General features: G+C 43.7%; 1 long non-coding RNA gene across 1 annotated transcript; it reads left to right on the forward strand.

Annotated features, from left to right (window-relative positions):
* Positions 1–3,912: 3,912 nt before the first annotated feature.
* LOC135549755 (uncharacterized) lies at positions 3,913–8,296 on the forward strand. The gene is made up of 3 exons (XR_010457019.1): positions 3,913–4,217; positions 7,832–7,913; positions 8,078–8,296. It is a non-coding gene; the product is annotated as an uncharacterized LOC135549755 (long non-coding RNA).
* The last annotated feature ends 4,369 nt before the right edge of the window (positions 8,297–12,665 follow it).

Below are 12,665 nucleotides of genomic sequence, written 5' to 3' on the forward strand. Positions count from 1 at the left end.
TGGACCTGCTGTTTTGATCTTCGCTCTCTCTCTCCCTCTCTCCCTCCGTCTCCCTCTCTCTCTCTACCACACCTGCTGTCTCGACCTCTGAATGTTCGGCTATGAAAAGCCAACTGACATTACTCCGGAGGTGCTGACCTGTTGCACCCTCTGTAACCACATTATTTTGTTGACTTTACTTGAAGAACGATCTGGCCTTAATGGCCATGTACGCTTATAATCTCCACCGGCAGAGCCAGAAGAGGACGAGCCAGCCCTCAGAGCCTGGTTCCTCTCTAGGTTTCTTCCTAGGTTCCTGTTTTTCTAGAGAGTTTTTCCTAGCCACTGTGCTTCTAAATCTGCATTGCATGCTATTTGAGGTTTTAAGCTGGGTGTCGGAAAAAGCATTTTGTGACATCTGCTGATGTAAAAAGGGCTTTATAAATAAATTGTACTGATTGATTGATGATTGATTGTATGAAATGGAGTAGCATATATCCATCATGTAAAATGAACATTGAGCACGGTCTCCATGGAGTATAGCACTGCAGCCTTAGGCAATGTATATTTATGTGGTGCATAACATTATCTCATATCACATGCATGGCAAGTCATGATTGATGTAATTAGATGCTCTGGAGAGATCCCACCCTCCTTCCCCAACACATGTAGAATGCTTAGAAACCACCACAAACCTGTGAAATCGATCAACAGATGATGTTTAATCTCCTCTCAAGGTCTGTTGATTTACAGTATCTCAGAATCAGGAACTGTCATATCCCATGTGATGTGTCAAAACAAGTTGATACATGTGTTATCATGGTGCATTGGGTATGTATTTGTATTTATTGTGGATCCCCTTTAGCTGCAGCAGCTACTCTTCATGGGGTCCAGTAAAATGAAGGCAGTTATACAATTGTAAAAACATTCCTATACATTCACAACAGATTTCACAAAATCCATGTTCCTGTTTGATTTCGGGGTAGGCTGTCAACAGCACGTACTGTGACACTATGATATGTATTCTGATCAAGTCAACAATACCTCTAAGCATATCTGACGTCATGTATTTGATATCTTTATGTGAAGGTTAATGTCCATATTGACATCAGTTCATTGTGTTTGAGGACGGTTCACTGACCGGTTTTCAACGAATACGATTAGACTAGTTTAACAGTTACAGAACAGCTGCAGTATCAGAGGCGCAGAGCCTTAATTAACGAGCTACACATAATGGCTGACGACAGCCAGGTAAGGTTCATTTTAGCCTCCGTTTAATGAGCTTTACAGTTGTCCTAATTCCATCTTGTTCTAATGGCAAGTCTGCCTTAAGTGCAGAAACTATGGTTGATATTAGAAAATAAGTATGATTGGAAGTTTAGGCAAGTAATTCCAATTGGGGAATTGTTGTGGGATGTTAGCATACCATATTGCGCGTGTAGCATTCGTGCCGTGGAGGATTGTGTAGGCCGGCAGGTTGCTACAGGATCCTAGTATCATGTATGTTATAGGGATCAGATCTAGCTGACTTTTTCACCTGAACTGCTCATTGGCTGTCCATAATGAGCCCAGCGAGCAGGATGTGTAGCTGGGCTCTGCAATAATTAGCTCCCAGAGCAATTACAAATAACTATTCTTGTTTTAAAAGCGTCATTACAACTAGCAACATAACGGTCAGTCACCTCTAAGCAGGACTCAGTAGAAACGCTCTGTGTTGGATTTGTCCATGTCTCGCTAAATTAACCTAGCTACCATAACAGCCGTGGAGAATTTACACTATAGTTTTAAGGGATCTCTCTGAAGGTTTTAGATGATACAGTGGTGCTTCGTCCTCTGGATGAAGAACCATACATCTCGGCTCGGCTTCATTGCATTATTATTTGGGAAACGTTGACATGCCATTTGTGTTGACGGATGGATGAAAATAATGTAATTATAGTGTCGTGATACATAGGCTAGCAGGAAAATCCGCATGAGATATCCATAGAACTGAGCCCTGCTCCATTTCAGCACCATGCCGCGGTCTCAGGTGCTGCCCAGACTCGCAACATTTCAGCACCATGGCACAGTCCCCTGACGCCAAGAAACGTGTCAGCTCTATGCAGCGGGCAGCTCCACAGTGCTGAAATAGTTCAAGCCCCCTTGAACATCTTTGATTTGAAATAATTCTGCAAGTGGTTATTATTTATTGCACGTCCTAGTTTTGCAGCTTTGCAACCTCAGAATTATAGCTAATGGATGGCAGCGAGTTACGTTTTTGTGCATGGTGATGAATGACGATGCATGATAAACCATAAATTAAACGCAAAAACGTGCACTTAGACATATTTTCGTTCGGCAGAACTTTGACAAGCTTTGATTTGTTTTCTAATTACATTGACAATTCATATAGACATTAGACTTAGGCCTAATTGTGACATCATGTGTGTATGTCATCTTTGGAGAATGCTCTGGCTTCAGCCAATCGGAATCGAGTATTCAACAATGCTTTGGCATAATTCAAGGACATTCATATTCACTTCAGTTGTTTGCCGATGGTTCACTGACGTTTTTTCAAAGGAGGTATTAGTATTTCCTCTAAACAGCCTACAACAATAAGCAACACATCATGTCAGATGACAGCAAGGTATGGTTCATTTAGCCTATTTTGAGTTTAGAGGAGAAATTGCTAACAATATAGTAGGTCACTAACACAGCAGTAGGTCTCACTGGTTTGATCCATGGACTGAAATTTGACCACTATTGCCGTTTTGTTTAAAATAGGAGCGAATAAGTTCTTTCACAAAGTCACAACCTAGGATTGATATTGACCTCTCAATTATCCACCAGAGCGTGAAATGGGAGGATCCCCGGATGACCAAAATAAGGTTGTGGAGAATATGAAGGACGAAACAGAGACACATGAGACCAACAAGAACAGGACAGGAGGCAAGGTATGAAATATGCTGTCCTTTACACATGCTCTGCCTATTTAGGCACAGATCTAGGATTAGTTTACTATCACTAAATCCTAGCCTTAAAGCATTAGGAAGAGACGCTACACTGACCTTAGATCTGCTATAAGACCTATAATCTGTTGTCATGTAGGCTAAACGTAAGTCCAGTGGCTGTGCCAAGAAGACTTCCGTGGAGGAGGACAGCAGCATTGGTGCAGGTCTGAGATTACTTCATGTTGGGTGCAGGTTGTGTTCAAATTCATCAGCACTAATCTGAGAAGATAGTATCTATATAGGTGAAAGCAATATAGTGGAGGGCCGCAGAGAGATGTGCTTTTACCTGTCCAGTGCAATCAAATCACTAAAGGTGAAGGAAATTAGGGATCACGTTCAGATTCAACTTTAGATTTCTCTTTGCGGTTTCCCAGAGTCTTCTCAGACACCCGGGTGTGGTTTCCGGGATAGGGGATCTATCATTGAGCAGCTGGAGAAGGAGGCTCAGAGGACTCTAATGCCTTCTCTCAAGATTGAGACATGCTGTGCCCCAATCCTCCTCTCCTTCCTGAGGAGTCTAACTGATGAGCAAGTCCCATGTCTTTTTCCAACCTCACATACAACAATTTATAGTCATAGTGCACCTTCTAACCACAAAGGGGATTTCAAACACTACACCTAACCCTAACATCACTGTAGCCACACCCCTAACTCTTCCTGTAAATCAAGAACAAAATGTCTCATGTACTTGCTAATAGCTTAATTAAATACACGTTTATTTTCCCTAACATGGCTATCTAGTGACTCCACTAACTCAACAGCAGTGTGCAGGTACAATATGTTTCCTTTCTTTTCTTTTCTCTAGCCAATGGAGAGTGATTCAGCATGGCATGAAAAATAACGTAAGTCTCTCCACATAAGGTTCTGGTCAAAAGTTGTGCGCTATATAGGGAATGGTGTCATGGAATTACTTGATTGACAAAAACATTACTCTGTTTGTTGGCCATAGCTCACATTCGAGCAGCTCTCCATGCTGTGTCTGAAGATTGTTAAAGTCGTGACCCAGACAGCCCTCCGCATTCTCCTACCAGCGCTAGCTCGTATCATGGGGGTGAACCTGAGGAGTGGGGCAACCTCCCCAGAATCCCAGTGCTCTGAGGATTCCTTAGACAGTCTGGATGAGAGAGAGAAAAGGCTGCTGATCAGTGAGATGAACTACTGGACCAAGGAGAGGAGGAGGAATGGCAGTGCAGGGTGCCGCCAAAAATCCACTTGCAGAACCTCATCACCATGCTGTTCGCCTAAGAGGTATGTTCACAGCAATATTTCAACTTAATAATTGCAAGACCTGACCCATACTTATCATAAATTATTAACTTGGAATTCACACCTTGTAGTTTTAAGTTCTGGTCAGAAATGTTGCCACGGAGGGGTGGGTCCAGGTGAAAGTCATTTTTAACTGGGTAAGCCATAATGTCATCTATGAATAAATAGATCAGGTACATGTCTTTCAGAATTAATCATATTCTGATGTTGTACAAACATAAAAATCAGGCAAAAAAATTGTGTCAGTTGGCTTTCGGCTTCTAGAACTACGGTGGTATGAGATGTAATCCATCATTGCTCTAATTTGGTTTTCAGGCTCACTAATGACCCAGATTAGATACAGTTGGTCACATTTGCATGGCATAAGTGGTGATTGTGTGTTTATCTTCAAGGTCCCAGACCTCATTGCACAGCTTGCCTGCAACTAGAGAGGCTCCCCTCATGGAGGAGCCTCTGAAGGCTCTTTTGGGGTAACGGAAGAGAGCCTCCTGATATCCCTGGTTGAGGGTCACTCCAACCCCACCTCCTCCAGCTCCTTCGAGTTGAGCTGTGCTATCGTGGGGGAGGTGGTACACCAGCTTAACTCTGGCCTCTCAGTGGCCATTCAGGCCAGCCCGGGAGTTGCCCCCTATGGACAGTCAGGACATAGCAGCAGGCAAGGAGGTCATTCGGGTAGCCTCGGTGCAGATTCTGGCCGAGCTACAGAGCCAAACGTCTGAGCCAGAGTGGGTAGGGTTTATCGAGCCCCTCATGGACCCTGTGACCGATGATGTGCTGGATGCCATTGTCGGCACAATGGACAAAATGGCACAGGACTTCAACATCCTATTGGATCTGGCCAAGAAGATGACAATCTTGGGGTCTAGATTTCTGACCAATCTTCAATGTGACCTTGATGTTGAGTGTCCATCTGGGAAAGAAGGGACCACTCACTTTCTCAAAGAGACTGGATCCTCTACCAGTGTGGTGGCCAGAAAGATTCAGACCCTCTCTAGCCCCGACTTTCAGTCTAAAGCCCTGAAGGCGGTGAGCACCATCCTTACAAGGAAAGTCAGCAGCTCTTCTGGCATGGTTCCTTCCTCTAGGCCTTCTAGTGCTGCTCCTAGCCTTACTGAAGCCCCCCTGAATACCAGCTGCACAGCCCTGACATCTGTAACCTCCACTGCCACAGTGATTGTTAAGGCATTTGTGGGAGGCATGGAGACGATAGCATCATTTGAAGGCACATGTGAAGCAGTTGATTGGCCAGTTCCTGTAAATGACCACAAAACAGGATCTTCACAGATGATAACCTTCTCTCTAGCCCGCACACTCTACGGCCGTATACGAGCAAAGCTGAGGGACCTTTTAACTCTATCCACTCGAGAAGAAGGTGTGGCTAAGGATGCTTCTCTTCAGGAGTCTTCAGAAACCCTGGAAAAGGCAACTGTTTCAACTGTTGAAGTCCAGTTACCCAGCACCGAACTTAGTAGAGTTCCCAGTGAGAGCCAACCAATACCAGCTCTCTGTCGCTCCAATCTGGATACCAGTACTCAAGAAGTTCTTAGCAGTGTTTTTTCCATCTACAAGTCAGAGTTATCAAAAGTGGAGAGTAAATCCTTGGCCGTTGTCAGTTCATCTGATGAGTCCCTAGAGGCTTGTTGGTTTGTTGATGGTGTCCTATCAAAGCTCGATGACTATACTATTTCCCAGTCACCCTCACCCAATGAAGACTTGAGCGTGAGTACTCAATATTCTCAACTGAGCTCAGAAGAGAGTGTCAGAATCACAGAGTCCTCTACTAGTCTGATTCAGAGCATTAAGAAGCTCTCTAGCAATGACTTCCAGACTCAGGCAGAAGAGGCAGTGAGTAAAGTGCTGATGAGATCCAGTCATTCCTTTATCACACAGATCAGCCATACTGGTCTTCAGAAAAGTCTGCAGGCTGGCTTATCATCTAGCTCACCATCAGAGATCCATGTCCTTTCAGAATCCATGTCCTCCATGTCCTCTGAGAATACAGCCTCTGTATTAGTGGAAACCTTTGTCAAAGGAATGGCGACTATTTCCCAGAAAAATGAGTCCACTGACACTGTGCTACTGGAAAAAAGTGGGAGAGTTTCGCAGTGCTCCCACGGGGCTCCCAACTGGATGATACTGAATTGAGTGTTAAAATATCAGAGGAGAAGCTTTGGTCAACAGCTAAGACCATCTGCGTCAGTATGAAGAACACACTTAAGGATTTCTTCACAGGGCTGAAGCCATCCGGATCCGAAAGGACAGAAAATGCTTCTTCCAAAGAGACCCTTGGGGAAATCCTGATTGCTATCCAGAGTGAAATCTCAAACTCAGGGCGAATGAAGGATTCCAGGGAGCTCCTTCAGATCAATGATATGTTAGGAACTATGCTGAAGGAGGTTGAGAAAAGTGAGGATGACAGTGAACAAGTCTGCCAAGACATCCCTAGAACCTGTTCATCTTTGTCCACTTCTTTAAATGGTTGTAGTTCCTTGTCCAGCTCTTCAAAGGGTCCTAGGTCAGAGTGTGAGTTAGAGATCAACCTCCCTGGCACTCCCATCCCTGACCAAGTGCCTTTTGATCTGACCTGCCCCATCGTCAGGAGCTCCTGCATCGACACCAGGGTCTCTAAAATGCCAGAGATTTCTTCAAGTGACCTAAAGGCAAAGATGATGGCACACACAGATGAACCCCTGCATCGTGACAGTCCAATGACTGACAGCAGTCGACCGCCGAGTGCTAAAGCCTCTTTTCGATCCTCCACTCTGTCTTTCACCAGCAAGGGAACCTCTTTGGTACCAAAGGGAGATGGGATTGACATTGAAGAGAAGGAGGTGTGCATCCCCAGCAGCTCTGGCCATCTGAGGGAGCTCTTAATCACCCCGGACATCAGCAGTGCCACTGCATTCCCATTGCAGTACTTGATGGACTCCAGCAAAGATGATGGCATCTGTTTTGTCACCATACTGGTGATAAGGTTGCTATCGGTGATCAGACCCTCAGCACTAGATGGACCCTCCCAACAGGCAGCAGATCTGACAGAAACATGTCAGCAACTCATCAGACAAATCCTGTCTGAGTTCTGTGCTGCATCCAGATTCTCCAGGACACAGGCATATTCCCAGAACCTGAACATCCGAAGGGTGTTCAGAGGTGTACATAAAAACCTCATGGAGGAGTTTGGCTCTTATAACACCCTGCAAGCAGCTATTTCCTCCCAGGACCCTGCATTTGACAGAGTCCTGGTCAAGTCCTTGACCCAGCAGCTGGTACAGGGATGCAAGGAGGCGTCAAAACCAGCTTCTGCTGCAACAAACCCATCAGACCAGGCTGAGACAGAGAGGGGGGCTGAGCAGAAAGCAAGAAGGAGCTTCCTTTGCTTTTCAATGACCAAACTCAGGATCAACTTCAAGGTATAGCAGGGAGTCAGCGTTTGTTTTTTGTTCCAGTTAGGTGCTGATGTTATTGATGTGGCTATGATAAGACAAATACATGAAATAAATATGTTTTATTCATCACTAAATTGTTGCCTTGGATTCAGAAGTGTTCCATTTATTTATTTATTCTCTGTACCATTTTCTTTACCTTTCTTCTGTTAGCGTTCCAAGAGAGGAAACAAAAAGGACTGCCATTCAGTCCAGGAACAGACTGCGATTCCCTCTACTGACAGACATTGCATAGGTAAGGATGTTTTAGAGCTCTGCTATAGCTTGTAGTTTTGTTTAGGTGTGTGTTAGAAACATAGGTATGGCTACCAAACTCATAGCACTGTTATTTTTCAATGTTACTATACTGCATCCCTCTCTCACTCTCTCTTACCCCATCCATTTCTCTTGTGTTTCTAGCTCCCGTTGGAGAGGTTTCTCCCTCCATATCTCAGCCTGTCAAAAAACGATCCTTGATTGTCAGGGTCTTTTCAGCAATGATGAAGCCATTCAGGCGCTTCACCAAGAAGAACCTGTAACCTGTTACGCTGCATGAATAACTACTTTTGTAACAGCAAGACTTTTGACAAGAGGAATTTCTGCATGTCTACCCTTTCAAAGTCTATTTGATCAAATAAATGCACATTATTTTACAAGAATTTCAAGTGTTTTGGAAGATTGGTAAAACTGAAGCAGCTTTTCTCAGAGAAATGCACTAGTTCCACTTGGTTACACATTTATTGTGCAGTTTTTGAGTTGGCAGGACTTGGGGCAGCAGGTAGCCTTGTGGTTAGAGTGTTGGGCCAGTAACTGAAAGGTTGCTAGGTCAGATCCCTGAGCTAACCATGTAAAAATATGGACGTTCTGCTCCTGAACAAGGTAGTTAACTCACTGTTCCTAAGCTGTCATTGTAAATAAGAATTTGTTCTGAACTGACTTGTCTAGGAAAATAAATAAAATAACCAGAGCTTGACTCCAATACAATAGTTGCTGCATAGACTGTCAGATAACCAGATGTTCTCAATTAATTTAGTTAGATTGGTAAGAGCTTATTAGCAGCAAGGGGAAAACACATAGAGGAGAATTAGCTATCTGCAGCTAGATCAACCCTCTGAGATGTTTTCTGTATGTTGAAAATATAAGGTCCAACAGTTGACAGTGTATGTCAGAGCAAAAACCAAACTATGAGGTCGATGGAATTGTCCATAAGGCTCAGAGACATGATTGTGTCAAGACACAGATCTGGTGAAGGGTACCAAAATGTTTCTGCAATATTGAAGGTCCCCAAGGACACAGTGGCCTCCATCATTCTTAAACGGAAGAAGTTTGGAACCCCCAAGACTCTTCCTAGAGCTGGCCGCCAGGCCAAACTGAGCAATCGGGGGAGAAGGGCAGTGCAGTGGAGTAGCTTCAACAGCCATAGGCCCAGGGATTTCACATCACATTCCATGATGCAATGCAGAATACGGCTTCACATAGAACAATCACCAAACCCATAAGATAACACTTAGCACAGCCAAACATCATGTATCACATGAAGAGGCATGTGTGTTCTCCAGACGTGATACCTTGTCATGGACCTGCTGTTTTGATCTTCGCTCTCTCTCTCCCTCTCTCCCTCCGTCTCCCTCTCTCTCTCTACCACACCTGCTGTCTCGACCTCTGAATGTTCGGCTATGAAAAGCCAACTGACAATTACTCCGGAGGTGCTGACCTGTTGCACCCTCTGTAACCACATTATTTTGTTGACTTTACTTGAAGAACGATCTGGCCTTAATGGCCATGTACGCTTATAATCTCCACCGGCAGAGCCAGAAGAGGACGAGCCAGCCCTCAGAGCCTGGTTCCTCTCTAGGTTTCTTCCTAGGTTCCTGTTTTTCTAGAGAGTTTTTCCTAGCCACTGTGCTTCTAAATCTGCATTGCATGCTATTTGAGGTTTTAAGCTGGGTGTCGGAAAAAGCATTTTGTGACATCTGCTGATGTAAAAAGGGCTTTATAAATAAATTGTACTGATTGATTGATGATTGATTGTATGAAATGGAGTAGCATATATCCATCATGTAAAATGAACATTGAGCACGGTCTCCATGGAGTATAGCACTGCAGCCTTAGGCAATGTATATTTATGTGGTGCATAACATTATCTCATATCACATGCATGGCAAGTCATGATTGATGTAATTAGATGCTCTGGAGAGATCCCACCCTCCTTCCCCAACACATGTAGAATGCTTAGAAACCACCACAAACCTGTGAAATCGATCAACAGATGATGTTTAATCTCCTCTCAAGGTCTGTTGATTTACAGTATCTCAGAATCAGGAACTGTCATATCCCATGTGATGTGTCAAAACAAGTTGATACATGTGTTATCATGGTGCATTGGGTATGTATTTGTATTTATTGTGGATCCCCTTTAGCTGCAGCAGCTACTCTTCATGGGGTCCAGTAAAATGAAGGCAGTTATACAATTGTAAAAACATTCCTATACATTCACAACAGATTTCACAAAATCCATGTTCCTGTTTGATTTCGGGGTAGGCTGTCAACAGCACGTACTGTGACACTATGATATGTATTCTGATCAAGTCAACAATACCTCTAAGCATATCTGACGTCATGTATTTGATATCTTTATGTGAAGGTTAATGTCCATATTGACATCAGTTCATTGTGTTTGAGGACGGTTCACTGACCGGTTTTCAACGAATACGATTAGACTAGTTTAACAGTTACAGAACAGCTGCAGTATCAGAGGCGCAGAGCCTTAATTAACGAGCTACACATAATGGCTGACGACAGCCAGGTAAGGTTCATTTTAGCCTCCGTTTAATGAGCTTTACAGTTGTCCTAATTCCATCTTGTTCTAATGGCAAGTCTGCCTTAAGTGCAGAAACTATGGTTGATATTAGAAAATAAGTATGATTGGAAGTTTAGGCAAGTAATTCCAATTGGGGAATTGTTGTGGGATGTTAGCATACCATATTGCGCGTGTAGCATTCGTGCCGTGGAGGATTGTGTAGGCCGGCAGGTTGCTACAGGATCCTAGTATCATGTATGTTATAGGGATCAGATCTAGCTGACTTTTTCACCTGAACTGCTCATTGGCTGTCCATAATGAGCCCAGCGAGCAGGATGTGTAGCTGGGCTCTGCAATAATTAGCTCCCAGAGCAATTACAAATAACTATTCTTGTTTTAAAAGCGTCATTACAACTAGCAACATAACGGTCAGTCACCTCTAAGCAGGACTCAGTAGAAACGCTCTGTGTTGGATTTGTCCATGTCTCGCTAAATTAACCTAGCTACCATAACAGCCGTGGAGAATTTACACTATAGTTTTAAGGGATCTCTCTGAAGGTTTTAGATGATACAGTGGTGCTTCGTCCTCTGGATGAAGAACCATACATCTCGGCTCGGCTTCATTGCATTATTATTTGGGAAACGTTGACATGCCATTTGTGTTGACGGATGGATGAAAATAATGTAATTATAGTGTCGTGATACATAGGCTAGCAGGAAAATCCGCATGAGATATCCATAGAACTGAGCCCTGCTCCATTTCAGCACCATGCCGCGGTCTCAGGTGCTGCCCAGACTCGCAACATTTCAGCACCATGGCACAGTCCCCTGACGCCAAGAAACGTGTCAGCTCTATGCAGCGGGCAGCTCCACAGTGCTGAAATAGTTCAAGCCTTGAACATCTTTGATTTGAAATAATTCTGCAAGTGGTTATTATTTATTGCACGTCCTAGTTTTGCAGCTTTGCAACCTCAGAATTATAGCTAATGGATGGCAGCGAGTTACGTTTTTGTGCATGGTGATGAATGACGATGCATGATAAACCATAAATTAAACGCAAAAACGTGCACTTAGACATATTTTCGTTCGGCAGAACTTTGACAAGCTTTGATTTGTTTTCTAATTACATTGACAATTCATATAGACATTAGACTTAGGCCTAATTGTGACATCATGTGTGTATGTCATCTTTGGAGAATGCTCTGGCTTCAGCCAATCGGAATCGAGTATTCAACAATGCTTTGGCATAATTCAAGGACATTCATATTCACTTCAGTTGTTTGCCGATGGTTCACTGACGTTTTTTCAAAGGAGGTATTAGTATTTCCTCTAAACAGCCTACAACAATAAGCAACACATCATGTCAGATGACAGCAAGGTATGGTTCATTTAGCCTATTTTGAGTTTAGAGGAGAAATTGCTAACAATATAGTAGGTCACTAACACAGCAGTAGGTCTCACTGGTTTGATCCATGGACTGAAATTTGACCACTATTGCCGTTTTGTTTAAAATAGGAGCGAATAAGTTCTTTCACAAAGTCACAACCTAGGATTGATATTGACCTCTCAATTATCCACCAGAGCGTGAAATGGGAGGATCCCCGGATGACCAAAATAAGGTTGTGGAGAATATGAAGGACGAAACAGAGACACATGAGACCAACAAGAACAGGACAGGAGGCAAGGTATGAAATATGCTGTCCTTTACACATGCTCTGCCTATTTAGGCACAGATCTAGGATTAGTTTACTATCACTAAATCCTAGCCTTAAAGCATTAGGAAGAGACGCTACACTGACCTTAGATCTGCTATAAGACCTATAATCTGTTGTCATGTAGGCTAAACGTAAGTCCAGTGGCTGTGCCAAGAAGACTTCCGTGGAGGAGGACAGCAGCATTGGTGCAGGTCTGAGATTACTTCATGTTGGGTGCAGGTTGTGTTCAAATTCATCAGCACTAATCTGAGAAGATAGTATCTATATAGGTGAAAGCAATATAGTGGAGGGCCGCAGAGAGATGTGCTTTTACCTGTCCAGTGCAATCAAATCACTAAAGGTGAAGGAAATTAGGGATCACGTTCAGATTCAACTTTAGATTTCTCTTTGCGGTTTCCCAGAGTCTTCTCAGACACCCGGGTGTGGTTTCCGGGATAGGGGATCTATCATTGAGCAGCTGGAGAAGGAGGCTCAGAGGACTCTAATGCCTTCT

This window comes from Oncorhynchus masou, chromosome 1 (genome assembly GCF_036934945.1).
Source record: "Oncorhynchus masou masou isolate Uvic2021 chromosome 1, UVic_Omas_1.1, whole genome shotgun sequence".
Lineage (NCBI taxonomy): Eukaryota > Metazoa > Chordata > Actinopteri > Salmoniformes > Salmonidae > Oncorhynchus > Oncorhynchus masou.